The sequence below is a fragment of the Schistocerca cancellata genome, chromosome 6 (genome assembly GCF_023864275.1).
Source record: "Schistocerca cancellata isolate TAMUIC-IGC-003103 chromosome 6, iqSchCanc2.1, whole genome shotgun sequence".
In the NCBI taxonomy this organism is placed as follows: Eukaryota; Metazoa; Arthropoda; class Insecta; order Orthoptera; family Acrididae; genus Schistocerca; species Schistocerca cancellata.
In genome coordinates, this window is record NC_064631.1 from 575,325,950 (window position 1) to 575,353,404 (window position 27,455).

General features: G+C 42.5%; 1 protein-coding gene across 2 annotated transcripts in view; it reads right to left on the reverse strand.

Moving 5' to 3' along the window:
• Window positions 1–27,455, reverse strand: part of LOC126088604 (glycerophosphocholine phosphodiesterase GPCPD1-like) — a 272,534-nt gene that overhangs the window by 163,179 nt on the left and 81,900 nt on the right. The window contains exon 2 of one of the 2 annotated variants that reach the window (XM_049906816.1): window positions 26,235–26,293. The exons of the other annotated variant lie outside the window; for it this stretch is intronic. The gene's annotated coding sequence lies outside the window, so the exon portion shown is untranslated. The remainder of the gene's footprint in view (window positions 1–26,234; window positions 26,294–27,455) is intronic. 2 annotated transcript variants of the gene reach the window in all.

A 27,455-nucleotide genomic window follows, 5' to 3' on the forward strand; every position in this document is an offset into this window, starting at 1 on the left:
CGGCACGCGCGGCTAACAATCATACGGCACTGCGGAGAGAGTTTTTGAACAATCCCCGTATTATAATGTCTTTCACCTGCATGTTGCATATTCACTATTGAAAGTGTTACTCTACCTTCCAGCGGTCTTCAGTACGTAACGCAACACCTTTTTTCTGGAAACAGGTTGGTTCTGATCAGGATTCCAATACACCATACGACGTGCATTCAAGTTCTAAGGCCTCCGATTTTTTTTCGAATTAACTACTCACCCGAAATCGATGAAACTGGCGTTACTTCCCGACGTAATCGCCCTGCAGACGTACACATGTTTCACAACGCTGACGCCATGATTCCATGGCAGCGGCGAAGGCTTCTTTAGGAGTCTGAGGCTGAGGCAATAGCAGCACGGCTGGTGAATGTGCGGCCACGGAGAGTGTCTTTCATTGTTGAAAAAAGCCAAAAGTCACTGGGAGCCAGGTCAGGTGAGTAGGGAGCATGAGGAATTACTTCAAAGTTGTTATCACGAAGAAACTGTTGCGTAACGTTAGCTCGATGTGCGAGTGCGTTGTCTTGGCGAAACAGCACACGCGCAGCCCTTCCTGGACGTTTTTGTTGCAGTGCAGGAAGTAATTTGTTCTTCAAAACATTTTCCTAGGATGCACCTGTTACCGTAGTGCCCTTTGGAACGCAATGGGTAAGGATTACGCCCTCGCTGTCCCAGAACATGGACACCATCATTTTTTCAGCACTGGCGGTTACCCGAAATTTTTTTGGTGGCGGTGAATCTGTGTGCTTCTATTGAGCTGACTGGCGCTTTGTTTCTGGATTGAAAAATGGCATCCACGTCTCATCCATTGTCACAACCGACGAAAAGAAAGTCCCATTCATGCTGTTGTTGCGCGTCAACATTGCTTGGCAACATGCCACACGGGCAGCCATGTGGTCATCCGTCAGCATTCGTGGCACCCACCTGGATGACACTTTTCGCATTTTCAGGTCGTCATGTAGGATTGTGTGCACAGAACCCACAGAAATGCCAACTCTGGAGGCGATCTGTTCAACAGTCATTCGGCAATCCCCCAAAACAATTCTCTCCACTTTCTCGATTATGTCGTCAGACGGGCTTGTGCGAGCCTGAGGTTGTTTCGGTTTGTTGTCACATGATGTTCTGCCTTCATTAAACTGTCGCACCCACGAACGCACTTTCGACACATCCATAACTCCACCACCACATGTCTCCTTCAACTGTCGATGAATTTCGATTGGTTTCACACCACGCAAAATCAGAAAACGAATGATTGCACGCTGTTCAAGTAAGGAAAACGTCGCCTTTTTAAGTATTTAAAACAGTTCTCATTCTCGCCGCTGGCGGTAAAATTCCATCTGCCGTACGGTGCTGCCATCTCTGGGACGTATTGACAATGAACGCGGCCTCATTTTAAAACAATGTGCATGTTTCTATGTCTTTCCAGTCCAGAGAAAAAAAAGTCGGAGGCCTTAGAACTTGAATGCACCTCATATTATTCCCCACTGATTTGGCTACGAAATCCTATTTTTCAACATAACCTCCTATCAACGCGACGGCCTTTCGCCACTTTACTGGGACGGCCTGTATGCCCGGATAATACCTCTCTACTGGTCGATGTTGGAGCCAACGACTTGCTGCATCAATAACCTTCACATCATCCATGTACTGCTTCCCGCGGAGCGTAATCTTCGTTACTCTTTATGGTCCTCAGTTAGGCGGCCAGGAATCCTTGTGGGCACACAACTTGGACTACCCTACATGGTGGATGAATGTGTCAGTACTACCAACAGAGACATCCAGTTGTGTAGCGATGTGTCTGATGGTGATTTTCGATCATCTCGAATGATAGTGTCCGCACGATCCAACATTGCAGGAGTCACAGTTGTACGCGACCAGTTGGCGCACAGGAAATTAGACAGATGTGCGTGACTCTGTTGCGATGATGTCATACGCCTCGCCCAACGATTCACCGTGTTTTTGTTCACCACCAGATCTCCACAGACATTCTGTGAGCACTTATCAATATCTGCGACGTTCTGGTTTCTCGCCAAAAGAAACTCAATGATAGCTGTCTCTTTGGAAGACACCTCCGTTACAGACGCCATTTTGAAGGCTAAGTATTGCGCCACCACCTATCGGAGCTTCATGAAACTACAGGCCCTGAAGCGGGAATATTTCACGAGGTCCCACTACAAATTCCGCATTTTTTCAGCCGAAATTGGACGAGAAAAAAAGTGTGTTGCATTACTTATTGAACGCCACTCCAACATTACAAATTATTAAATTTACAAAATAAGTCGGTAATCTCCACAGCCATTTCAGATAACGATTCATATATACTCACTAGTATTTGGCTTCTGCATTGTCATATAAAATTTATAGAACTAAAGGTGAGAGACCTAAATATTTGTCATACAACAAGGAACATGGGCTGGTGTTGCTTAACGTATTGTTATTGTTGTGGTGGTGGTCTTCAGTCCGAAGAGTGGTCTGATGCAATTTTCCACTCCTATTTCTCCTGTGCAAGCTTCTTCATATCCAAATAACTACTGCAGCTTACATCCATTTGAACTGGTATCCATCCTTTGGTCTCTCTTTACAATTTTTACCCTTCCACGCTTTCCTTCATTACCAAATTGACGATATCTTCATGTTTCAGGATGTGGAATATCAACTGACCCTTTCTTTTAGTCAAGTTGTGCCATAAATCTCTTTTCCTCATTTCAAATGGTTCAAATGGGTCTAAGCACTATGGGACTTAACATCTGAGGTCATCAGTCCCCTAGACTTAGAACTACTTAAACGTAACTAACCTAAGGACATCACACACATCCATGCCCGAGGCAGGATTCGAATCTACGACCGTAGCAGCAGCGCGGTTCCGGACTGAAGCGCCTAGAACCGCTCGGCCACAGCGGCCGGCTCCCCATTTCGGTAAACTACGTTCTCATCAGTTATTCGTTCTACCGTCTAATCTTCAGCATTCTTATGTAAAACCACATTTCAAAATCTTGTACTCTCTTGTAGTCTGAGCTGCTTATCGGTCGAGTTTCATCCGTACAAGGTTACACTCGTGACAAACACTTGCAGAAAAGACTTCCTATCGCTTTAGTTTTTATTAGATGTTAACAAATTTCCTCTTTTTAAGGAATACTTTTCATGTATAGGCAAACCTCAAAGTTTTTATTTCCACTCTATGAACTCTAACCCCTTTCTAAATTTCTCATCGACTTACTTTACTGCTTATTGAATGTACAGACCGGATAACATCGAGCATTAGGCTACAACCTCGTCTCACTACCTTCTCAACACAGCTTCCAGTTCATGTCCTTCGACTTGTAACTGCAGACTTGTTTCTGTATAAGTTGTAAATACCTTTCGCTCCCTGTATTTTACCTCTGCTACTCTCAGAATTTCGAAGAATGTATTCCAACCGACACTGTAAGAAGCTTTCTCTAAATCTACAACTATTGCAATTGTAGGTTTCCCTTTATGCGACAGATCTTCTAATATAACTCGAAGGGTCAGAATTGCTACATGTGTTCATACATTTCTCCGGAACCAAAAGCGGTCTTCCCCAAGGCGGGCTGCTACCAGCTTCTCCATTTTTCAGTAAATAATTCGTGTTAGCTTTTTGCAAGCACGATTTATTAAACCGAAAGTTCGATGCTATTCACACTTGCTAGCAGTTACTTTCTATGGAATTGGAATTACTACATAATTGAAGTTTGAGGGTATTTCAGCAGTCTCACAGATCTTGCACACCAGGTGGAATAACTTTGTCAGTTCTTCCAATGATCTGTCTTTCTATGGGAAAGTCGTCTACTGCAGGAGCCCAGTTTCGACTTACGTCTTTCAGTACCCTATCAATTTTTTTTCTCCTAGTGTGATAGTGCTTGTATCCTATTCGGTTCCTGGTGTAAGAAGTATTCATCACACGCACTTAGCCTGAAGAAGGAACAGGTGTGTAGCCAAAACAGTAGTGATGCCCGCCCTATGTCGAAGCTGGAAGTTCCTCATAGTGTCTCAAGGGTTAAGGCATGTGACAGTGTCACATGGGTGGCAACTTGATCTTTATGAAATTTTGAAACAATAATGAAATCAAAATATGGCGCATTCGTTGAATAAGGGACACAGAACCACGCTTCGCATACACAGCGACGGAAAAAATCAAATATCACAAATTGCATTCCCTTTTGATGGTATTAATTTGAATGAATCACGGAGCGTGATCAATTCTTGAACAATAATAGCTTTTCCCATATGTGTCGCACGATGAACAACATTGGGGCACAGAAATATACTGCACAGGATGGTGCGTTGGCCGATTGTAAAAATTCGGCAACTTTTTTAGTTGCTTCTGCTGTTACTACAATGCTTGAAATGTTAACACTCAGTTTCTCAGCAACTGTGTCGGACTTCATGTCTACTTCAGGTAGTGTAACGCTTCGTTACATAGTTAATTCACACAACCGTAGACTGCAAAATAAAACCATTAACATTTTGTTACAGACGGCATTTGCTTCCAGTCATTGCATGCCAGTAATACCCAAGAAAATAAAACGTCCCTCAAACGAACTGATGACGAAAGCGTTGTGCTTGCTGTGACTAAAACGTTCCATCAAAAGCGAAAGATGAATCGGATAGTTTGGGTTAGGTCGTGAAAAGGAACGGTTCGGCTTGGGTTATTTGAAAACTGCTCCCAGTAAAATTTGAACTCACACAAATATCTGTGATATTCACTAAGTCACGGCCTGCTTGAACATCGAGATTCCTCGTCTACCGGTAAGGCTCCCTATTGTTCCAGTCACACGAGACACAATTTCCGCAAGACGAACACCGAATTTCAGAATCCGCTTTCGCTGTCATGTTTACATGTTAAGGCCTGAAGCTGTTTTTATAGACGGGTCAAATATCGATTTACTGATGGTCAGTTGTTTTACGCAAGTGGTCTCTGGATATCAGCTGTTCCAGTTTCTGATTTAATCAGTGCAATGGCTCTTTCTCTTCTATTACATGTCGAAGGTAGACGTTTCCAGAATCGATACTGGAGTGTTTTCATGATCAATCAGAAGTGGTATTGGGAAATCAGTTTACAGAATAGGGTTTTGGAAGCCTTATACTGGGTGATTCACGAAGATATGCAAATATTGTAATATGTGATTCTACAAGTAAAACTAAATTAAAGAGTTCATAGAAGCATAGGTCCGCAAATGCTTAGTTACGGAGTTACGGCTAATAAAAGATTTTTTTCTGAAATTTAGAAACTTCGTTAATATGAAGCCATCGCAAAACTGTACGAGGTTAAATTAGAGCACGATTTCCATTTATTTTGTTGTTATTGATCTGGTGAATCTAATAAAACATGTCCCAGACGTTTATGTGCAGTAATTTTCCAGAACATCCAGAGAAGCAAAGACGTATTTTCGTAAAATTTTTAATTTATTAACTACTTCGCCCAATTTGTTTTTTTTTTTTAATTCCAGACAAATGCACAAAGTTTTCAAAAGAAGTCGTAGAGAATTTAACTAACGGTTGCCAACAATGACATAAACGTTTCTATGTTCTTAATGGAAAGTAAACACATTTACTTGTGTAATAATCATTGCTCTTCTGGATGTTCTGAAAAACTACTGCCGATACATGTCTGGGGCATGTTTTATTAGATTCACTAGACCAATAATAACAAAATAAATGGTAATCGTTCTTTACTTTAACTTCGTACAGTTTTGCGATTGGTTCATATCAGAGAAGTTGCTAAATTTCAGGCAAAATATTTTACTAGTCGTAACTCCGCAACTAAACATTAGGGGATGTATGTTAATATGAATTTTTTCTATTGTTTTACTTGTATAATAACATATTAAAGTATTTGCATATCTTCGTGAATCGCCCTGTATAAACGTAGTGTACGAGTCTATCTGCACTCTGAAGATCCTCGCCCACCCAGTGGATGACCGATTTAACGATCATCCTTGGTGCAACTTTTGGCTGGTCCCCTCAGTGAGTTGTTATGGCACCCTGTCCGAGTCGCATCTACGCCGCCAAACAAATGACCAGCAGCGCGAACATCCTGCCGCCGCGCCAGAAGAAAAGGCAGAGCGCCGCCAACAGTCGACAGAACGTTCTACGATATGCCATCGTACATACGCTTAATGCACTTATTCTAGTCATTCCAGCTTTTAAATACTGCTTTCCCCTCTTGCATGGTGCATGCGTTGTACTAATACGAAAAATCAGGTTACACCATTGTCAACTTAAATTTTAATTTTTTTGTTATTATTTAAGTTATTTTATGACGCATAGTCTTCCCTTTTAAAGTATATCTTACTTGGTATACATTTTTATAATGTTCATCTTCCTCCTGGCAATACTAACAATGATCTGCAAAATTATAGTTACAAAGAAAATTGTTTTTGTATTTTGAAGTTACATACACAGGACGCGCGCTACGTACAGATCATGTCCCTGTGTGAGCCGTACGCGCATACCTTTTAGTTACTATGCCAACGCATCTTATGTACTATCACGCTCAAAAGTTTCCAAACGCTCTAATTGCGTTCCACCTGGTTTGTATGCAACCCACATAACGTAACTGTCTTGCAGGTCCTATAATCTATTTTCATTGACTACACAAAATGGTTACTACAGGAGATAACAAGAGAAAGCTGATCAGTGTGGCTATCATTCCGGATGCAAATTAATGCCACAGTAATGGAATATCAAGAAACACGCTATTAGAGATAACACGTTCTTTAGTGCTTGTATGGAAATGGAAATGAAGTCCCAGGCTCCTTGACGGAGCGTAGGGGAACGATGCGTGAGATCCGCACGGCCGTACTAGGCCAGGTCCTAATGGAGGTGATTTGCCGTTGCCTTCCTCCGACCGTAATGGTGATGAATCAAGACGACACAACAACACCTAATTGTCTCGGGGTAGGTGAAAATCCCTGACTCCACCGGGAATCGAACCCGGCACCCCGTGCTCGGGAAGCGAGAACGCTACCGCGAGATCACGAGCTGCGGACAGTGCTTGTATACTAAAATTTATTGCCACAAATAACATTTCAAAAAGCAAGTTTCAACTATAAATTGTATGGCGAACATTTTTGTGCTGGACTGGGACCTGGGACTCTAATCCAGCAACTATTGTCCCTATTAACTAACCATGAAAGATCTTAAATATGGTTTCAGCTACAACAATACTGATAACTTTCATATGTGGAACATTCAATAAGTCAGCGCAGAAACAATTTAAATCCTCAAATAAAATAATGGCGATTGATAAATGTACTTATAGCAACGTACGTGACAGCACGCCAAACGAAATCTCCACAAAGTTATGCACCAATTATGTTTTACAGGTCAATTTCGCCTTGATAGATTACATACATCAATATTCTACGCATAATATGGTGCATGAGAAAATGTCGCTACGCCTTTCCACACGCAGTTGTGTCAAGGTGCGGTTTAAAAAAATAAAGAGAAGAATGTGTTTGATATCTGGCTTTTGCGTTTACACTGCGCCAGATTTACCACTAGATCATAAGTACATACAACACAACAGTAGCTCAAGTGAAAGGCAAAACTTCCTACAAAAATCTCTATATCCTACTGTTTTGCCAGTTCGTGCAGCTGACCGTTATGAAATTTTATTTCAGTGGTTAAAAAAGCAAGTTGAAAGTATGCAATACGTAACTAAGGTAGTCAGTGAACATCTATGCGGACGAACAAGGAAATGAATGTTTGGAATAAGCTGTAATCTGCCTGCAGGGAATCAGAATTGCCATCCACTGTGGAACATCCTTGGTTACAACAAAATCATGAAGCCATCTCATGTGTAGGTTGGTGGTCTGTTCGAATGATTGTAGTTTCGTATGCTTAGAGCCAGTGTTGGATTCACACCTCAGGTAACCATTTTCAACAAGCAATAAACAAGCCCTCTTCACTTCTGGCAACTCCACATGAACAACGCAGGGTTGTCACCTTGGTTTCAAATCCACATTAAGCAAGATGCCCCTTCGCTGTCGACTGGAGGAGAGTCAGTGTAAGTTGGGCCATGGGAGAAGTGAATGTCGCGGCAAGCAGTAACTCTGTCGGTAATAAGCTTCCTCACACCATACGTTTTATTTTATTATTGTACCAGTCGTCACATAAGGTCACAGTGCACTTGTTTCTTAGTGTATTTGGACTTCAGATATTGATAATAATGGTGCTGGAATGGGATTCGAACTCAGATCTCCCCTTTCGCAGAATTTGAGACCTTTTGCGACGATAGAGTTCGATTGTTTCGTTGTTCCCCAACGTCGCAAACTCCTCAAGGTCTCCGCGGATGCGTGTATCTGGGTTCGTATCCTAGCCGGACACAAAAATTTTCGTCGTGTCATTTCGAGTTGTAGCATGCGCACACCAAACTACAGGTGAGAAATAATTATTATTTCTAACTTCTCTCCGTGAGTTGTCAACATTAACGTTTGAAAGCAGTGTGGACTTCCAGTTAGACAGAATTTTTCATCATGTCATTTTGGGTTCAATCATGCCAACACTAGTTACTGGTGAGAACGAATCCGATAACTAACGTCTCTTCGCGTGTAGTCAACAACGATTGTATGTGCAGGGTTCGACTCGCAGTCATCACAGGCATGTTCGTCGCCTTATTGCCAGTTCAGGCATGAGTACATCTCGCTATTGATGAAATATACCGATATTTAACGTCTGTTCGTGGCTAAGAAACAACGATGATAGATGCCGGGTTCGAATCCCTGTAAGGCAAAACTTTTTCGTCTTCTCATTTCAGTTTCAATCATCTCGCTAATCGTGAAAAATTTCAATATCTAACATTTGATTGTGCTTAGTTAACAGTACAATTAGCTACTGGATTCGAATTCCCGTCCAACACAAAACTTAACGCCACGTCAAGCTTAAACATACACACGGTTTGTTACTTTTGCTGAACCCATATTTAAGTTCTTTCGCTCCTGGTTAAAGGGACAATAAAGCTGGCCCCAATGCGCTACAAAAACTTTCATCGCGTAATTTAAAGCTGAAACTTACTTTTTGATATGTCATTTGTTGTAATAAAATCGATTCGAGTTTACAGACTTAAAGACTTCGTTATCTCTAATAAAGTGTTTCCTGATATTTATTATCGTGGTATTGATTTGCATTTGGACTGATAGCCATCCGGAGCAGTTTTCGGACTGACAGCTGTTTTTTTCTTTTCTTTTGAATCATCGGGCTTCTGGCCAGTTTGGTGCGGCCCACCATGTTATTCCTCTCCTGTGCCAACTTCTTCATCTCAGAATAGGACTGTATGTATCCCAATCTCTGTCTTCCTCTACAGTTTTTACTCTCTACCGCTCCCTCTAGTCCCACGGAAGTTATTCCCTAATGCTTAACAGACGTCTTATCATCCTACCCCACCTTCTTGTGTGTGTTTTTATGCATCCCTTTCTTCGCCGATTCTGCGGAAAACCTCCTTATTCCTTAGCTTATCAGTCCACCTAATTTCCAACATTCTTCTGTAGCACCACACCTGAAATGCTTCTATTCTCTTCTGTTCCGGTTTTCCCACAGTCCATGTTTAATTGCCATACTATACTGTGTTCCATACACACAGAGCAGTTTTCTCTAGTTGTCTCTTGTAGTTACTGTTTTGTATGGTCTAACGACTGTACCGTAAGGAGCTTTAGGAACTGCAAAACACTTACGTTATGTGGGTTGCATGCAAATCAAGCGAAACGGAATTCAGGTTGTTCAGATACTTTTGAGCATGACAGTACATTATACTCTTAAGAGCCAAAGAAACTGGTACACCTGCCTAATATCGTGTAGTGCCCACGCGAGCACACAGAAATGACGCTACACGACGTGGCATGGACTCGACTAATGTCTAAAGTAGAGCTGGAGGGAACTGACACCGTGAAGCCTCCAGGGCTCTCCATAAATCCGCAGCAGTACAAGGAGGTGGAGATCTCTTCTGAACAGCACGTTGAAGGAATCCCAGATATGCTTAACAATGTTCATGTCGGGGGAGTTTGGCGGCCAGCGAAAGCGTTTTAACTCAGAAGACTTCCTGGAGCCACAACGTAGCAATTGTGAACGCGTGGGGTGTCGTATTGTCCAGATGAAATTGCCCAAGTCCGTCGGAATGCACAATAGACATGAATGGATGCAGGGGATCAGACAGGATACTTACGTGCGTTTCACCTGTCAGAGTCGTATCCAGACGTATCAGGGGTCCCGTATCACTCCAACTGCACACACCCCACACCATTACGGAACCTCTACCAGTTTGAACAGTCCCCTGCTGACATGCAGGGTCCATGGATTCATGAGATTGTCTCCATACCGGTACACACGTCCATCTGCATGATACAATTTGAAACGCGACTCGTCCGACCAGGCAATATGTTTCCAGCCATCAACAGTCCAATGTCAGTGTTGACGGGCCTTGGCGAGATATAAAGCTTTGTGTCGTTCAGTCTTCAAGGGTACACAAGTGGGTCTTCGGCTCCGAAAGCCCTTATCGACGATGTTTCGTTGAATGGTTTGCACGCTGACACTTGTTGACGGCCTAGCACTAAAATCTGCAGCAATTTGCGGAAGGGTTGCACTTCTGCTCCGTTGAACGATTCTCCTCAGTCGTCGTTGGTCCTTTCCCTACAGGATCGTTTTCAGGCCTCAGCGATGTCGGAGATTTGATGTTCTATCGGATTCCTCATATTCACAGTACACTCGTGAAATGGTCGTAAGGGCAAATCCCCACTACATCTCTACCTCGGAGATGCAGTGTCCCATCGCTCGTACGCCGACGATAATACCACGTCCCAACCCACTTAAATCTTGATAGCCTGACATTGTAGCAGCAGTAACCGATCTAACAACTGCGCCAGACACTTGTCTTACACAGGCGTTGGCGACCGCAGTGTCGTATTCTACCTGTTTACATGTCTCTGTATTTGAATACGCATACCTAAACCACTTTCTTTGAAGCTTCAGAGTATGTATGCTTGTGCTCAGGGCTGGACCACATTTTATTTTATATTATTTTAAAGTATGCGTTGTCAAATAAAAAAGACACGATTTTTAGTTGTGTGTTTCTAGTTCGGCTTTCATGTTTTCTAGTGTAGTTCCTGAAGATCCGGATGTAAGTAATAATTTCGTTATTGTTCAAGACAGAAAATAAATTAAATTATGTTCACTTCCCATTCCAAAAATTTGACCATTAGATTTTTGTTCAGGTGTCTCATAGTCTCCTTCGTCGGTAGTTGTCATGAAGTTCTCGGCTCCTCTTCCTGGAAGGCAAGTTGTGGAGTTGGGAGGGGGGATTAGCTGACCTCTCCTCAATCTTTTCCGCCGCGCGGGATTAGCCGAGCGGTTTAAGGCGCTGCAGTCATGGTCTGTGCTGTTGCTCCCGGCGGAGGTTCGAGTCCTCCCTCGGGCATGGGTGTGTGTGTTTGTCCTTAGGATAATTTAGGTTAAGTAGTGTGTAAGCTTACGGACTGATGACCTTAGCAGTTAAGTCCCATAAGATTTCACACACATTTGAACTTTTTTTTTCTCAATCTTTTCTGGACACAACTTTCTCATGATGCTGTTTACAGGCCACCCTTGGCTTGCTCTGACGACTGTCATCTCTCAACCAGACTTGGTGTCACTGAACCGTCACGTTATCCAATCAACATGATCTGTGAAATGAGAACGGGATTAGTCAACGAAACTGAAGCAAACTACCTCCCTATATAGGTGATGAATGAATTTATCATTCAAAAGTAATATTTTTAAGAGTTGATTTTATTTATATTTTGAAGGCTCACATCTTCCTGTGTTCTCATTTAGTATATATGTTACATCAAACTCATATTTTTTCCAGTTCAGGCAATCAAATTTGCAGTGCCAGCTCGCAGTGTGTACTTTACATGTGCTTTCTGTGCATTAGGTTTCAGGATCTGACTGAAGAATGTTTACAGCAGTGTCACCATTTCTTCTAGAAATAGTAATTTTGAACTGGAATGTGTTTAGAATAAGCTGTAATAAGCTAATGTACCATACACTACCGAATAAGTGGATGTTTATTTCCTCACAACAATGTGGCGATACATCTTCTTCGATGTAGGCCTGGGTCTACATTCTGCAACGACCTATACCTTCACATTCACGTGAGAGAAAGCAAGACGAAAAAGACAATGAAGAATAGTATGATGACAAAGATGCTGCATTTGCAATGAGTAAACACCCCAGAATACCAAAGCCTGTCCCAACAGCAAGGGCGTTCCATACCACACGTCTCCCTGAGACGATGAGTAAAGCTCAGAAAAGTCCGTTTCAGATATGGGTTGTTTGCATGTTAAGGTGTCCCATTCATGACATGCACTAAATGTAAAATACATATTTGTTTCACAGAAAAAAGAAATCGCTTTCTGCAATCCTATAAAAAAATAGCAGAATGGAACATGTACTTAGGGCGTTCAGGAACTGATATTACTGCACAAGAGTGGCACATTGTCGTAAGGCAGTACACGTTCTGTGCGTTCTTCAGGCACAGTTCTGCTGCGGTCGGATAAAAGCTTGAAACTTTTTCCAGTTAAATTTATGGTATTGTTAGCGGTCGAAAAATATAGCAGCCTCAGTTTTATTTTAATGACCTTGATTTAATGGATAAGGGTTAATCGTTTTTCATGGCTATTGGAGTTGTTTCAATCGCTTTTTTGCTGATCATTAATGCTACATTCGAAGAAGGGAGTTTTTTTTTGCATTAATCAAAGACGAAAAAATTTGCACAAAGTTATAAGTTCAGATGTTTCTGTTGGTGAGTGAATACAGTGCACTGGACAAGATTAATCAGTATTTACGTTAATTGTAGATTCATAATTATGGCTATTATAAGTCGTATGTTTTTAGTCTGGATAGGTCTTCAATGTAAATGTGGTAAGAGCAAGCGATTAATGCTTATTTTCCCCTGGGCGGCAGTTCAGGTGTTGGAGTGTGGTCACATGGGCGCAAAATGGTCAGTCTATACTCACAGGCGTAGTCCACTTAGTGGTGCAATTCCAACCTCACAGAAAACGTCAGGTAGTAAGGTCTGTGATGTGTCTAGGGAACACTGTTCGACGCAGGGAAAAAACAACCAACATACTGATGTGTGTACATATTGAGGTACCACATACAAAAATAGCTGCATTATTCCCGTTACATCCTGCACTCTGCTGTTAAAATTGGAGACCATCACTATCACTCTGTCTGTACATGCGTATTCACGATTAATTCCGCCAGCAGTCAAATGCATTGAAATATCGTCTCACGCTGTTATAATAACGTGCATACGTTATCCTCTATGCAGAGTATTGGCCATCGATAGACGCGAACACGCAATATCGCCACTCCGTACTTACGATCACTTCGCGGTAATAACACTTTGTCACAATTAGGTGTAATTGTCACGTTTACTGGGAGTCAGTCCACGACGATGGGGACACACGAGCACCCGTTACGATACACTCGCTCTTCGCTGACTCAACTGCGTCTCACAACAATATCACTTGCTCGGCTCATTCGGCGAGTGAAATATGCTCGTCTTAGAGTCAGGGACCGTGGATCCCATACAAGCTGCATCAAAGTGGGAGAGAAAGGGCAGGGCAAAAGGAAATGTACTGCAAAGTTGAAGCACGCAGGACAGTACGATTCCTATGGGCAGAATGTGTAAACTGCACACAGATTCACTGTGAAATTCTGGCAGTATGCAATGTCGCGTCCTGCCGTAGTGAAATGGCGCCAGTAACTTGACCAAAGCCGCAGAGACAGGTAGGGAGGGTGTCGACATCGAGATGGAAGACAGACGACAATGCTTAGGCAATCGAGGACCTGATTCGCAGCAGTCGCAGATTTTGCGGCGACGAAGACGTTCACACAGCGGTTCTCGAAAGTCTCCGTGAGAAAGGAGTGGATTTTACTGTCGAGAAACTAAAATAAAGGTAGACTGTTCCGACTATTGTTTACAGAGACTTGTTTAGTATGTTGAAAAATGGTGTCATGTATCTGTGGCACTTTGAAGTACAGTTAGAGGTTCCATGCCCTCTTTTGCATGTCGCCTCTCATTTTCATCAATTTTATTAATGTTCTACGTCATTGCACGGTAGTAACAGACCGAATAAGGTTATTGTAATGAGAGTATTTGTACTGAGAGCTCAAAAAATACTTTTCACTTGATCGAGTTACTTCCCTGGGTGGCTTGTGCGAGGCAAGAATCGGAGGACGCGGCGCCCGCATCTCGTGGTCGTGCGGTAGCGTTCTCGCTTCCCACGCCCGGGTTCCCGGGTTCGATTCCCGACGGGGTCAGGGATTTTCTCTGCCTCGTGATGGCTGGGTGTGGTGTGCTGTCCTTAGGTTAGTTAGGTTTAAGAAATTCTACGTTCTAGGGGACTGATGACCATAGATGTTAAGTCCCATAGCGCTCAGAGCCATTTGAACCATTTTTGGAGGACGTGGCACACAGCATTTCCGGTTGGGGGTTGCGGTTCCCTGAATTCTGAGGGGTTCGTACAACAGGCTTAAGCGCCAGGGAGAAACGGCCTGTGAGACGTCTGAGTGTCGCCATAGTTTATGTGTCTACCGTTCCGGCGTGACCGGAACGAAGATTGCTGGCACTGACTGACTGCATTGTCCTCTTGATTCTGAGAATACTGGTAGACTGTGCCCTGCTGGGTGCGACTGTCTGGCGGCGGATGGCCGGTGGTCTAGGCAGGTTGTTTTCGTAGCCGGTCAAATGGCAAGTTCAGTGCCCTCAGCTGAATGGCAGTGGCATGATTCGTCAACTTAAGCTGAGGCTAGTTGACGTCATAAAGCCCTGCTCGAAATTGGAGGGAACGGTCGCTATTGGCGCGAATGATGTTCTGAGACAGTGTGGGGGAATTTTGGAATCAGCACTGAATGTTTGATTCGCGGTTTTCGAGGAGAGTGAGTTGAGAAATGCTTCGCTCTGGCATCGCAACACAGAGTGGACACTCGGGATCTGATCTTCCTCCGAGTCGGACGGTCTTGCGACTTGGTCACTCGTTTTCGGAAGAACTTAGGATTCTCGGACAGAATTCTCGGCCAGGGGTTGACACAGAGTTGCTGCACGGCTGAAGTCGGCGCCTGCATCATCAGAACGCTGCCTACCGACGACTTGCTGCAGATTTCAGTACTGGTACAGTATTTTTGCGGCTCCGGCATTGTAGGACCCTATCAATTTTATACTGAATCCCTCAGCAGCATGCGCGCTCGCTTTGCTACAAGTCCACCTTGCTTGTTTCTCCATGTGATACCATTTGAGCTCTCACTACTAATTGCGATACTGCTGTATAGTCGAGAGATTAATATTTGATTCATTAGGACCTCCAGTCACTATTGTCAATCTATTGCATCACAACTCTTATTCTCATAATATTTCGGTATACCCTATCCTTTAACCTACTGTGTGTGTCGACAATCATGCGCATTTATGTTCTGATATATAATAAACCTCATTGTGATATTTAATCCGCATATCACTTCGTAGATATAGGCGGAATCCCATTTCCTGCTGTTTATTATGATAATGTCCTCTTTTTTGAGTAGATTACGATTTTTATTAAATTATTGTGAGTGTGCACTCCTTATCTTACCAACTAGCAGGGTCCACCATCATTTCCTTCCGTTACCGTTGTGCGCATAATTAATTAGCTGGTAGATAAGGAGGGGGTTGAGTGCATGTCTCGTTCTCATGCAATATTCGTCTGAATTAAATAGGTACAAACTCTTCTCCACCCGGCACCGCGCAGCAGCATTCAATAAATGTTACTTCACCTACATTAATAATGTGTAACTCGGGTTTCGAAGCCATTCGAATGACAAATGTCCTGATTGCAATTTCTGATATATTAAGCATATACCATTTTCAAACAATGGAAAATCCCTCCCTGTCCCAGCCTCCCTAACCCCACACAGTTGTCTCTCCCATCATGCACTGCTGCTGCTATTCATAGTGTGGCTTCAGCTGCCGGAGACTATGGTCATGTGTGTGTGAGTTGCGTTTGCGGGAGTGTGTGTGTGTGTCGTCTCTTTTTGACAAAGGGCTTGTTGTCCGAAAGCTTATTTTGCGACAGTCTTTTTGTTGTGCCCATCTGCGACTCAGCATCTCTGCTGTATAAAATACCATTTTGTGGTACTTAACAGAAATATAATTGTATACTAGGGTTGGATTAGAAGCAGTGGCAATAATGCCATAACGTGAAGGTTATGCGTCCAATGTAGCTGGTAGCAGAAGGTCAGCTGAAGTAGTGCAGTGAATGGCGACAGCTGTGTTTGAGTCAGCTGCAGCGTGTATTTTCTTAAGTGTGGGAGGCCAGTTCAAACGCCATAACAGTCTGCTTAGGAAACACGAAAAACGTGCGTGGATCAAGATTGAAGTGGCATATGGTCGCTACGCATAACAATGTTTCCACAGCCCGTGTGAGGCACGTGGTTGATGCAGCATTCCATATCGTACGGTGAGGGGACTGGTGACAGCGTTTCGGTATGGCAGGAATGCCATTCAAGATCGGCCAGTGAATGGAAACGCCCTGGTTCTCCTCGCCCACAGAACGTGCACTGAGATCCAGCTGGTACCAAAGTGTTGGTTATTGTGGCTTTCAATATCCATGGGTTAATTCAGCATCATATTGTTCCGCAGGGGTACACAGTCACTGCAGCCTCCTACTGCAGTTTCTTACATCACATTCGTCCTGCACTGAGAAGAAAGAGACAGCATCTTCTGGCAGCGCATCCCATCATTCTTCATGACCATGCACGATGCCATACAGTAAACACCGTGCAGGAGCTCCTCCGTACGTGGAGGTGGAGGTGCTGGAAATCCACCGTATTCACTCGATATGAGTCCGTGCAATTATGACTATTCACCAAAATGAAAGGACCTCACAACACAAGAGATGACATCACTCATGCCACAGGGCGGTCCCTGCGGGACATCGACATTGATGGACGCGCTGACTGTGTACGACGTCTACTACCTGTGTGGTGGGAGGTTATCGTACGCGAGGCGATAATATTGAGGGCATGTAATAAGGTGTACATCTGTCAGTGAAGTTTGGTATGAACTATAACAGCGTTGTCACCAATTTTTATTCAGCTCTTGTATTTCAGTTGTCAGTTTATAAATAAAATCAATCAAAGGACTCATAGGAAACATGACATTACTAGAATAAAGAACGTATTTGAATGCTGATGTAGCATATATACTACTGGGCCTAATATTTTGATGAATCACAACAGTTTTTAAATTTAGTATTTTAGTCTTATTTTGTCCCAGAACGACACACTGGCCACCGACATAATCGTTTCGTCTATAAAATATGAACTCAGGACTGAGGAGGGTAGCCTACTGACCCCTAATTTCGTACGTCTCATTTTTACATGGAATTCGAATAAGTCCAGGAGTAGCCCAAGAAAAATGATCAAAAGTTTAGAAAGTTTAATGTAAGAGCCACCCTAATATGGCACTGTTGATAGTGGTGCCTCCGTCAGTTGGAAATGAAAACTCTAGACCATTCCCTTGCTGACAAACTGCCTATTGGCTTCTGTCTCGGGTTCTTCGGCCGACGTTCATCTAATGATTTTACTGACGTTTCGCCAGCACGAGTGGCTGGCATCGTCAAAGCTTCACCCTCCATTGCCGGTGGTGAACTTAACAATTTTGCATTCCCTTACTGTCAGTGGAGACGAGTGGACTGTAAGCCGACACCGGTTTCTATCTCTTCCTTTCTCTCATTTCATAACAATTCATAAAGTGACAAGCACAACTCTATAAGACGAACGTAGCGACGGATCGCAGGGGTCAAGCGGTGGACTGTCATTCGAAAGGACGGCCGTTGCATCCCCTGACGAGGCATTAGGATTTAGATTTCCCGTGATTTGCCTAAACTTTGGAAAAGACATGGCCGATTTCCTTCCGCTTCCTTCACGAGGCTGCGCTTCCTCTCCGTCTGCAGTGACATATCGACAACGGCATGCTAAACCCTAATCTTCTTTCCTTTCTTTCTATAATACAACCCCGCTCATTACAGCCATCCAGTGCAATAGACACCACGCAAAGGAAAGAAGAGAGACTGCCTCATAATATCATTATTTCTCACGAACATCTATACAAATAGTGTCACAGTGTTCACGTTACTGACAAAAAAATCCCCATTTGTTTTTAAAACCTACGAAGGAACAGTTGTGCATTATACATATGAAAGTAATTTTAAACTTGCCAGTTTTTAAACGTCATAGGTTTTATAATGCAAGAACGAATTGGATCAGACCTTATAACAGGGCGTTAGCGCAATAACTGCAGATATTTTTGTTGGTGACTGAGGACAGTGTACGGAACAATAATGTACCAGTATTTACTTTATTTGCAGAATAATTATTATGCTATTAGGAGTAATACTTGTTAGGTTTCTTTATTATCTTCAAGTACGTGTAACAAGAGCGAGCCGTTAGTGCTTATTTCCACATGGGCAGCATATCAGGTGTCGAAGTTTTGACATGTGGACGCAAAATGGTTAATTTAAACAGACAGACGTAGACCACATGGTTGTGCAGTTACAACCGTGCACAAGACATCAGTTAGTATACTATATGACGTGTTTGCGACAACACTGGTAGAAGCAGAGAAAAACAACTAACACACTGAAATAGGTACATATTAATGTGCCAATGATCACAATACACGCTTATGTTCTTAAAAAAACACACAGTTGAAGTTCTCTGTATGTATATAAATGTTTTATTTGACATCTAAAACATTAGCGTGATATAAAAATCTACTAAGTGCTGGACTCGACGGCATACATAGCCAAGAAAGTCAATAGTTTTTGCAAAGACCTCTACGAATTCTGGGAGATGTGTGCCTTGGGTGAGCAGCCAGCTGCGAAGACCTGTTCATGTTTTATGCATTCCGAATTCTTTGACCTGGCAACGACGCGCTGACGTAGGTCCACAAAATCATTGCAGTTTTCTTTCCTTACGTCATCAAGTGTCTCATACTAGATATCTTCAGTTTAGGCTGTAAGTAAATTTGAAAACTTGTTAGGTATCTGCGGACTTCTCATAGAAAAGTTTTTGACGAGTACTGAACTTTCCCTTTGCCCTGGAGAGTGACACTGGATTCGTACTCTGGAGGCATATGCTTAAATTCCCGATTTTTTTCCTCCTGCTATCAGGTTTCTTGCTGCTTCCCTCGAACTACAGCCAAGAAGCCGTGGCCGATATCCACCTCCGTCCATGCAATACCCTCCCTAATGGCCTTAATGTGCCAGGACCTTGAAATCAAATATTTCTTCGTTCATCGTGAAGTCACTTTACAAAACACGGTCTCTTACGATAGCTGGAGTTTCGATTTGGCTTTTGTGTTTCTTGGATAACTGCATTTACAGCATTCATAATTTTTCCGTTTAGTTGACTTACGCAGAATAAAAGTTTGTAAACCTCTTACACTTCTAATTTTATAACATTGGTAACAAAATTTATTTCAACAGCAACCATGTGAAGTCACGTGTGCCAAAAGACTACAGCTCTTTGCATGTTTGCATTCTTGGATAATTATTTTTCTAATTATTTTGTAATTGAGCTCAATAATATTTTTCCAACATTCCATTTTGTTTCGTAACTGAGATACAGAATTTCCGTTGAGAGTCTGATAATTACCTCGAATACTTCCCATTTCTGAAATACCGAGTTTAACTTCGTCTAAGAAGGGGACCACGCCTGCTCGTTATCAACGATTTCGTCCACATTTATGGTATATGCAGGACTTGGTCAGAAATAAAAGTGACAGAAAAAGAAGCACCAGATGGCGAAGCCTTTAGAAAAAAACAGCATTTTTGGCGTAATTCGGGCGAGGCATAAGCCATTTATGCTATCGTAGTTTTCAGGAAGCGGTTGGCGCGGCGGAAAGAGCACAGAACGGTAGTCAGAGGGTCGTGGAGTCGAGTCTCTAACTGGAAACTTTTTATTTTATTTTCAGGTTTTACCTTACTCGCACTGCATATAAACCGAAAAACACTAAGGTGACAAAAGTCATGGGATAGCGATATGCAGATGGCATTTTTATCGCGTATACAAGACGTCAAAGGACAGTGCATTGACGGAGCTGTCATTTGTACTCAGGTGATTCATATGAAAAGGTTTCCGACCTTATTATGGCCGCACGACGGAAATTAACTGACTTTGAACGCGAAATTGCAGTTGGAGCTAGACGCCTGTGCCATTCCATTTAGGAAATCGTTAGAGGATTCAATACTCCGAGATCCAAGTATTAAGAAAGTTCCGAGCATACCAAATTTCAGGCGTTACCTCTCACCGCGGACAACGCAGTGGCCGACAGCCTTTACTTAACGACCGAGAGCAGCGGCTTTTGCGTAGAGTTGTCAGTGGTGATAGGCAAGGAACACTGCATGAAATCGCGGCAGAAATCAATGTGGGACGTACGACGAACGAATATGTTAGGACCGTGAGGCGAAATTTGGCTTTAATGGGCTACGGCAGCAGACGGGCGATGCGAGTGCTTTTGCTAACAGCATGACATCGCTGGGCTCGCGACCATATCGGTTGGACCCTTGGCGACTGGAAAACCGTGTCCTGGTCAGATGAGTCCCGACTGCAGCTGTTAATAGCTGATAGACGGGTTCGAATGTGGCGCAGACCGCACGAAGCCATTGACCCAAGTTGTCAGCAAGGCACTGTGCAAGCTGGTCGTGGCTCCACAATGGTGTGGGCTGTGCTGACATGGAATGGACTGAGTCCTTCAGTCTGACTGAACCGATCATTGACTGGAAATGGTTATTTTCTGTTACTTGAACTTTACTGTCGCAAACAACGATGCAATATTTATGGATGACAATTCGCCATGTAACCGGGTCACAATTGGCGATTGGTTTGAAGAACATTTGGACGGTTCGTGCGAATGATTTGGCCACACAGATCGCCCGAATTGAGTCCCATCGAACATTTATGGGACATAATCGACAGGTCAGTTCGTGCAGAAAATCCTGCTCCGACAATACTTTCGCAATTATGGATGGATATATAGGCAGCATGGCTCAATGTTTTTGCAGGGGACTTCCAGAATCTTATTTAATCCATGCTACGTCGTGTTGTTGCACTAAACCGAACAAAAGGAGGTCCGACATGATATTATTTGAGATGTAAGTAATGTAAGAATTGAAACTAAAGTAGTTTCCACATAGAAACTCGACCCCACGACTCTCGGATTACCGTTCTGTTGTTCTCTTTCGGCTGCGCCAATCGCTTGCTAGAAACTACGGTAACATAAATAGCGCATGTCTCGTCCGATCTGCAGCAAAAATGCTATTTTGACTAAACGTTCGGCCGTGTATCATAAGTTAAGACCCTTCGATAATGACTAGTAGGTGTGGCTCCCTTGTGAACAGAAGACCCTCGCTGCCAGGAAAAAATATTGGTAGCCATTTACAAACCTTACTTACTTGGGCTTCTTTGTTTACTCGTGGTATTCATCACTTGACCTACCAATTAAGTTATCGTCAAACACACGTGAGCTATATATAATGCTCTCCCTTTACGGCGCGCCGGGGTGAAAAATTAAATTTTGAAGGTTATGTAGTCTTCCAACAACCTTGTGCCTCCGAAAGTCGTCGCCACAAAATTTCAATTTACTTGATTATGAAACACAAGTATCTCCCGTACAGTGTTGTGGTACGAGGAATAACGATCATACTATTAAAATTAGCTATTTAAAACTATACGCTCTGTCGACCGTTGTAATGTCTTTATTTTGTTCACGAGACACATAGAAATTTACTAAACTAAGGAACAAGAGCGTATTGATTATGTATAAATATGATGTAAATCATTATGACTGTCCCTGGTCACTGTCAATAGCCGCATAGGGTAGCCGCGTGGTCTGGCTCCCCCCCCCCCCCTCCCCCCCCCCCCGTCGGAGGTTCGAATCGAGTCCTCCCTCGGGCATGGGTGTGTGTGTCGTCCTTAGCGTACATAAGTTAGATTAAGTAGTGTGTAAGCGTAGGGACCGATGACCTCAGCAGTTTGGTCCCATAAGACCTTACCACAAATTTCAAAATTTCCCCTGTCAATAATTAATGTAATTTCCCCTATTGTTTATTCCAACAGTCTTGAAATATTCTCGTCTGAAACTGATTGAAGGACTGAACATTCCAACCAATTTATCTTGAAAGGCGTGACTAGGCGGGAACAGTTCTATTCTATTTCCATGGAGATTACTGCCTCAGAAAAAAATAATTGATTTAGAAAGAATAGCCTGTAGTTGTATTTCAGGATAGCAAAATTAAGTGCAGACCGCCTGTTTTTCATGAGCTTAAATCCAAACATCGTTTGGCGCTGTTGTATCATCATAGGTGGAGGTAAATGATTCACGTTATATGTTCTTTAAAGTAATGTAACTGGGGAAAGGATTGAGATGTTGGTCTGGACGGATGTGATTGTGAGAGGTGTAGGAGAAGGAAGATAAACTATGGGTGAAGTATGGAAAAGTGCAAATAGAGAGTATGAGAACGTTCTGCAACTTATTATAACAAACACACATAAGCCCAAAAAATGTTTGAAAATACGAGGGTGCATATGAAGAATAAAGATGAAAAATACTAATAACGTTAAGCTGTAATAGCTGTCACATAAGAAATTCGGAGGCATTACTTTTCAGCACGCCTTCACAATATACAACAATGTTCAATAAAAACAACACCAGCGAGCACGTATTGCCGTAATAGCTATTACGAGACCAGTTAAAGGCACTGCTATATTTGTAACACGAAGGTTACTGGATTGGAGCAGTTTAGGCCTGAAGATGACATAGTATAACGTCGAAACCGGTTGCCTAGAAATAAACCTATAAAACGTCGATTGGTATTGTTTTTGTTGAACATTGAACAGCATTAGTCCCATACTCCACCAGAAGATGGAGTTACGTTCATTTAATATAAAACAATGTCTTATTTCTGCCTCACAGTGATTGTTTCATTGCAGGCTTAATGGCAAGCCAAAATAATTTTATGCTCCTGGCCTGAAAGCAAGCTCTTAATACAATATTGGTAGATTTACCACAAAGCAAACACACTCGTTATCTGTTACCAAAGCTTTCTCGATGCAGAAACACGTTACCTGTCTTGTCATCAATGCGACATTGGAAATTATATCCCTCGCTTTTAACCTTGTTACTCGCAGAAATAGCTTCTGAGCATGAGAATGTCTTCTTTCCATGTGTATCTTCAATTAACGTTACTTTAAAATAAGCATTGTACTTTCGCAGAAACCTTTGTCACATGAGCAGTGCAGCTTTATTCGTGCTATTGGCTTGTTTAGACTGACGCAATAGAGCCACGTAGAGTCCGTGCACGATATGGTGCACTGGGGCGAGTTCATTCGTTTGTTTGGGAGGGGAGGCCGACAGCGTTCGCCCCCTTTCGGCCGGTCGGCAGTAACAGGATTGAGGTGCACGTCCTGCAATTTTTCTCTGTCGATTTTACAGAAAGTATTTGTACAAAATTTTCATTTTTGCGTTACTTGCATAGCTCTATATGTCAGATTCATGATGATGTGCCCATCGTTCAGTTAATGGTCATAGTTATTGTGATATTTGCATGTAACTAAGATAAGTGAAATTCGAAAAAGTTTGCAATGAAAATAGGTGTCGCTATGACCTTGCGTTTGGAGTATGTTACATAATATGTTGTTGCACATGAAATTTAACGAAGATATCGAATTTTTCTTTAGACTTCGATGGAGGTCTCTATCTGTCACCAATATCAAGAAGATCGATCTGGTTTAGAACACTCTCTTGCAATGCGCGCGCCAGCAATAAAGTTAGAGTGAAATATCCACAACATTCCTCGTATTACATAAATTGTTTGAGGTATCGAAATGAGATCTTGGAAAATATAGCACGCAAAGAGGAGAATATTTTGCTTTATGGTTATTAAGGGCCATTGGTAGCTGGTGAAACGAGAAATGCTATGGGTTTTGGAACAACGTAAGTGCAGACACGACACATTTATTTTTGTTCTGGGGATGTGCTTTTTCATAAGCTACTGACCTTACTTTTCCTCAGTTCCTCGAGTAATAAGCTTAATAAACCACCGTTTCAGAATTCACTCACAACTGTGTCTGTACAACATATTAGTGAGGTGATGTAGTGTAAACTCAAAAAAAAAAAAAAGATTCAAATGGCTCTGAGCACTATGGGACTTAACATCTATGGTCATCAGTCCCCTAGAACTTAGAACTACTTAAACCTAACTAACCTAAGGACAGCACACAACACCCAGTCATCACGAGGCAGAGAAAATCCCTGACCCCGCCGGGAATCGAACCCGGGAACCCGGGAAGCGAGAACGCTACCGCACGACCACGAGCTGCGGACAGTGTAAACTCCACTGGTTTTTGGCAAAAGAAGCAAATTTTAATATGGCAACAATAGAAATGTGTAGGTTTTACTCAAAATTTGTCACATGACGCTTCTCTGAAAATTTCAAGTGGTTATAATCAAGGCGAAAAAAAATCGCTCTTTTTCTTGCGTTTTGAGCGGCATTATTTTTAGATACTAACCAAAGCACATGTGACAGCCCTTTCTGAATCTTCACCAGGCAAGTGTGGGTGTGGAGAGGTCCACTTAATATTTACAAACAATGTGAGTATAGAGTTCAGTTAGGAACGGCACTTTCGTTCCTGCAGCGCTCAGCGTTTCTTCTACAGTGCTTTCCCGTAACCTCCACCACTAACGCTCTCCCCAAGCGTGCCCCGTTTATTGCGCATCTAACCACCAGCTATATGCGCGGACTCTACACACCGTGTTCGCTCAGTAGTGTAGAGAAACGTTCGCCAGTGGGAAACGTTTCCGTTATATTTGTTGAGTGTTTCTCGCCGAGTCAAGGCTCTCATTCTTAAGTTACCGCCACTTGTCTGCACAATTACGCCGCAAGAGCTCCAGACTGGGGATCTCGTTTCCAGCTGTTCCCGTAGCTCCAGTCATACTGAAACTAACCACTAATTGCACGCATGAGCTGCTGGTCAGATCTCTTAAAAAATGCATGTTTCAGCCATCTGGAAACGTATGGTAATCATACCAATGAGCACTAAAAAAAGTGTGCTTGGTAATTTTTAATATAAAAACAGGTAAAATTGCATGTGTTCACGAGAAGTATAATGTGAAGTAATCTTCTAAAACATAAAATGTAGCATAGGCAAGTTCGAAGGTGGCGCAAAAGCAACGAAGTAAATTCAGAATGATAAAAATCACTGAGAAAGTTCAGATCTCCAGCATTATTTCTGTACTGCATTTTGCCCCTGCCTCAGGTCTACGAATGCCTTAATATTTAAATGTTTTTCTTCTTCCGTTTATGAGTACAAGACATCATTGATTATCGTTTACCTTGTATTTCAACAGTAAATCATGTCATGCAAAATTATTTAGGCGCTCTTACGACACTAAAGTCTTGTCGCAACATGGAGTTTTGGATTTACTTTGAAATGGTCTATTTGTAGACATACATTTGGACGTGCAAGCGCTAACAGCGATGATAGTCATTATCACGTAACACTTGTTCTTGGGATCCAACTATAGAGAATAATTTCCATAGATATAAATGTTCCACCTGCTTACATTCGTATAAGAAACGTTTCACGTCGCAAGTTGCAGTTGCCACAACGAAGAGAAGTAATAATGGTATTGCCGTCAGAGACGTTTTATCCATACAGCACAGTGACATGGATTGCTGCAATATCCAGTTTTTCAGAGCAAATTAACCATTGGTGGTTTTGAATTGAAAGGAGTAATACTATTTATGATTGTGTAATAGTTTTGAACCAATGTAACTAATACGTGACTGACATAACTGTGTGTATCTATGAACATTAAAAGAGTGCATTCGAGGAAAAATGGACTTGCAAGGTGACCATCACACGAAGTTGTACTACCATCATTTTAAAAAGGGTTAGCATTTCAATCGGGTATCACATGATGCGGGTTTGTGATACTGTCCGTACGTGTGGGTGCGATCACCAATTAATATGGTTCCATATAGGATGTTGAATCGTGGGAAAACAAAACTTCTGCAACCGTCTGGACAGGTGTTAGGGTTGCTGGCGGAAATGTACAGCCAACAGCGACAGTTCATGCAGAGTGCAAAGACTGTTAGTGAAAGGAAAGTTACCGTTGCTGCTGGGAACCGACGATGTCTCCTGGCTCCACAACAATCGTCTCGTCTCGGACCTGTAACATACCGAGATCGTCATCAGAGTGGTCCATTTGATTATGAAATTAACTGCTCAGTGTAATTTATCGTCTGAGATTTGTTTGTGATTTTTGTATTGTCAGCTGTCATGGGGTAGCCGGTTTTCTGTTTTCAAATGGTGCAAATGGCTCTGAGCACTATGGGACTTAACAACTGAGGTCATCAGTCCCTAAGAACTTAGAACTACTTAAACCGAAGGGCATCACACACATCCATGCCCGAGGTAGGACTCGAACCTGCGACCGTAGTGGTCGCGCGGTTCCAGACTGCAGCGCCTAGAACCGCTCGGCCACCACGGCCGGCGTTTGCTGTTTTGATAGTACGACTGGCAGAGGCAGTCAAGCATTCTATGATACAAAAAATCGCCGACCTAATGGTATTTGTGGTTCTCAGTTTGAACTACACAAAAGTACTCAGTTGGCACTGTTAAAGAGAGTCTTTGGTCTGTTACGCTTCTACATTTGGTTGTTGGTGGTTTCTCAGGTAAGAATGAAGGGATTGTTCGAATGGCTCTAGTTCATGTACACGCGTGGGGCGAGTTTCTTGAATATCTCGAGGATGGTCTGGAGGTGGAATTCATTGTGCTCGTCCACAGAACGTGTGTTTGGTGGAGCATTGATTATGATTCGTAAAATCTTGGTCTGAAGGACCTGCATAAGACGCAGTTGTGTTGGAACTGCATATATCTAGAGTGGAGCACTGTACACATCATTGGTCTAGTAAAGTTATGAACAGGGAGCTCTGCATTTGTAGTTACGCTTTATAAAACCACGCTATGAATTACAAATGCACAGAAGAGTTTCATTTGCATGTTTTGTTCTCGTCTTGTCTGCTGTACGTCGTTACTAACTTGTAAAACAATGTTTACAAAAGATTTTTTGCTACAAATTGTTAACAAAGCTCTCCTAAAAAAAACATTTGTTGATATACCCTCGCACAGTACGAAGCACATTGCTAAGCGAAACAGCTGAGGAACAAAAATACTCTCTTGATCTGATAGTTACTCGTTTAAATTAAGATTAGTAATAACATATATAGCTCAGTTATTTCTGTTTTCGCGATCTGTTTTACTTTTCTTTCAATAAAAGTTTTTATCCGTGCTTCAATGTTTAACCCGTTTAGCTATGCCAGAGTGCTCCT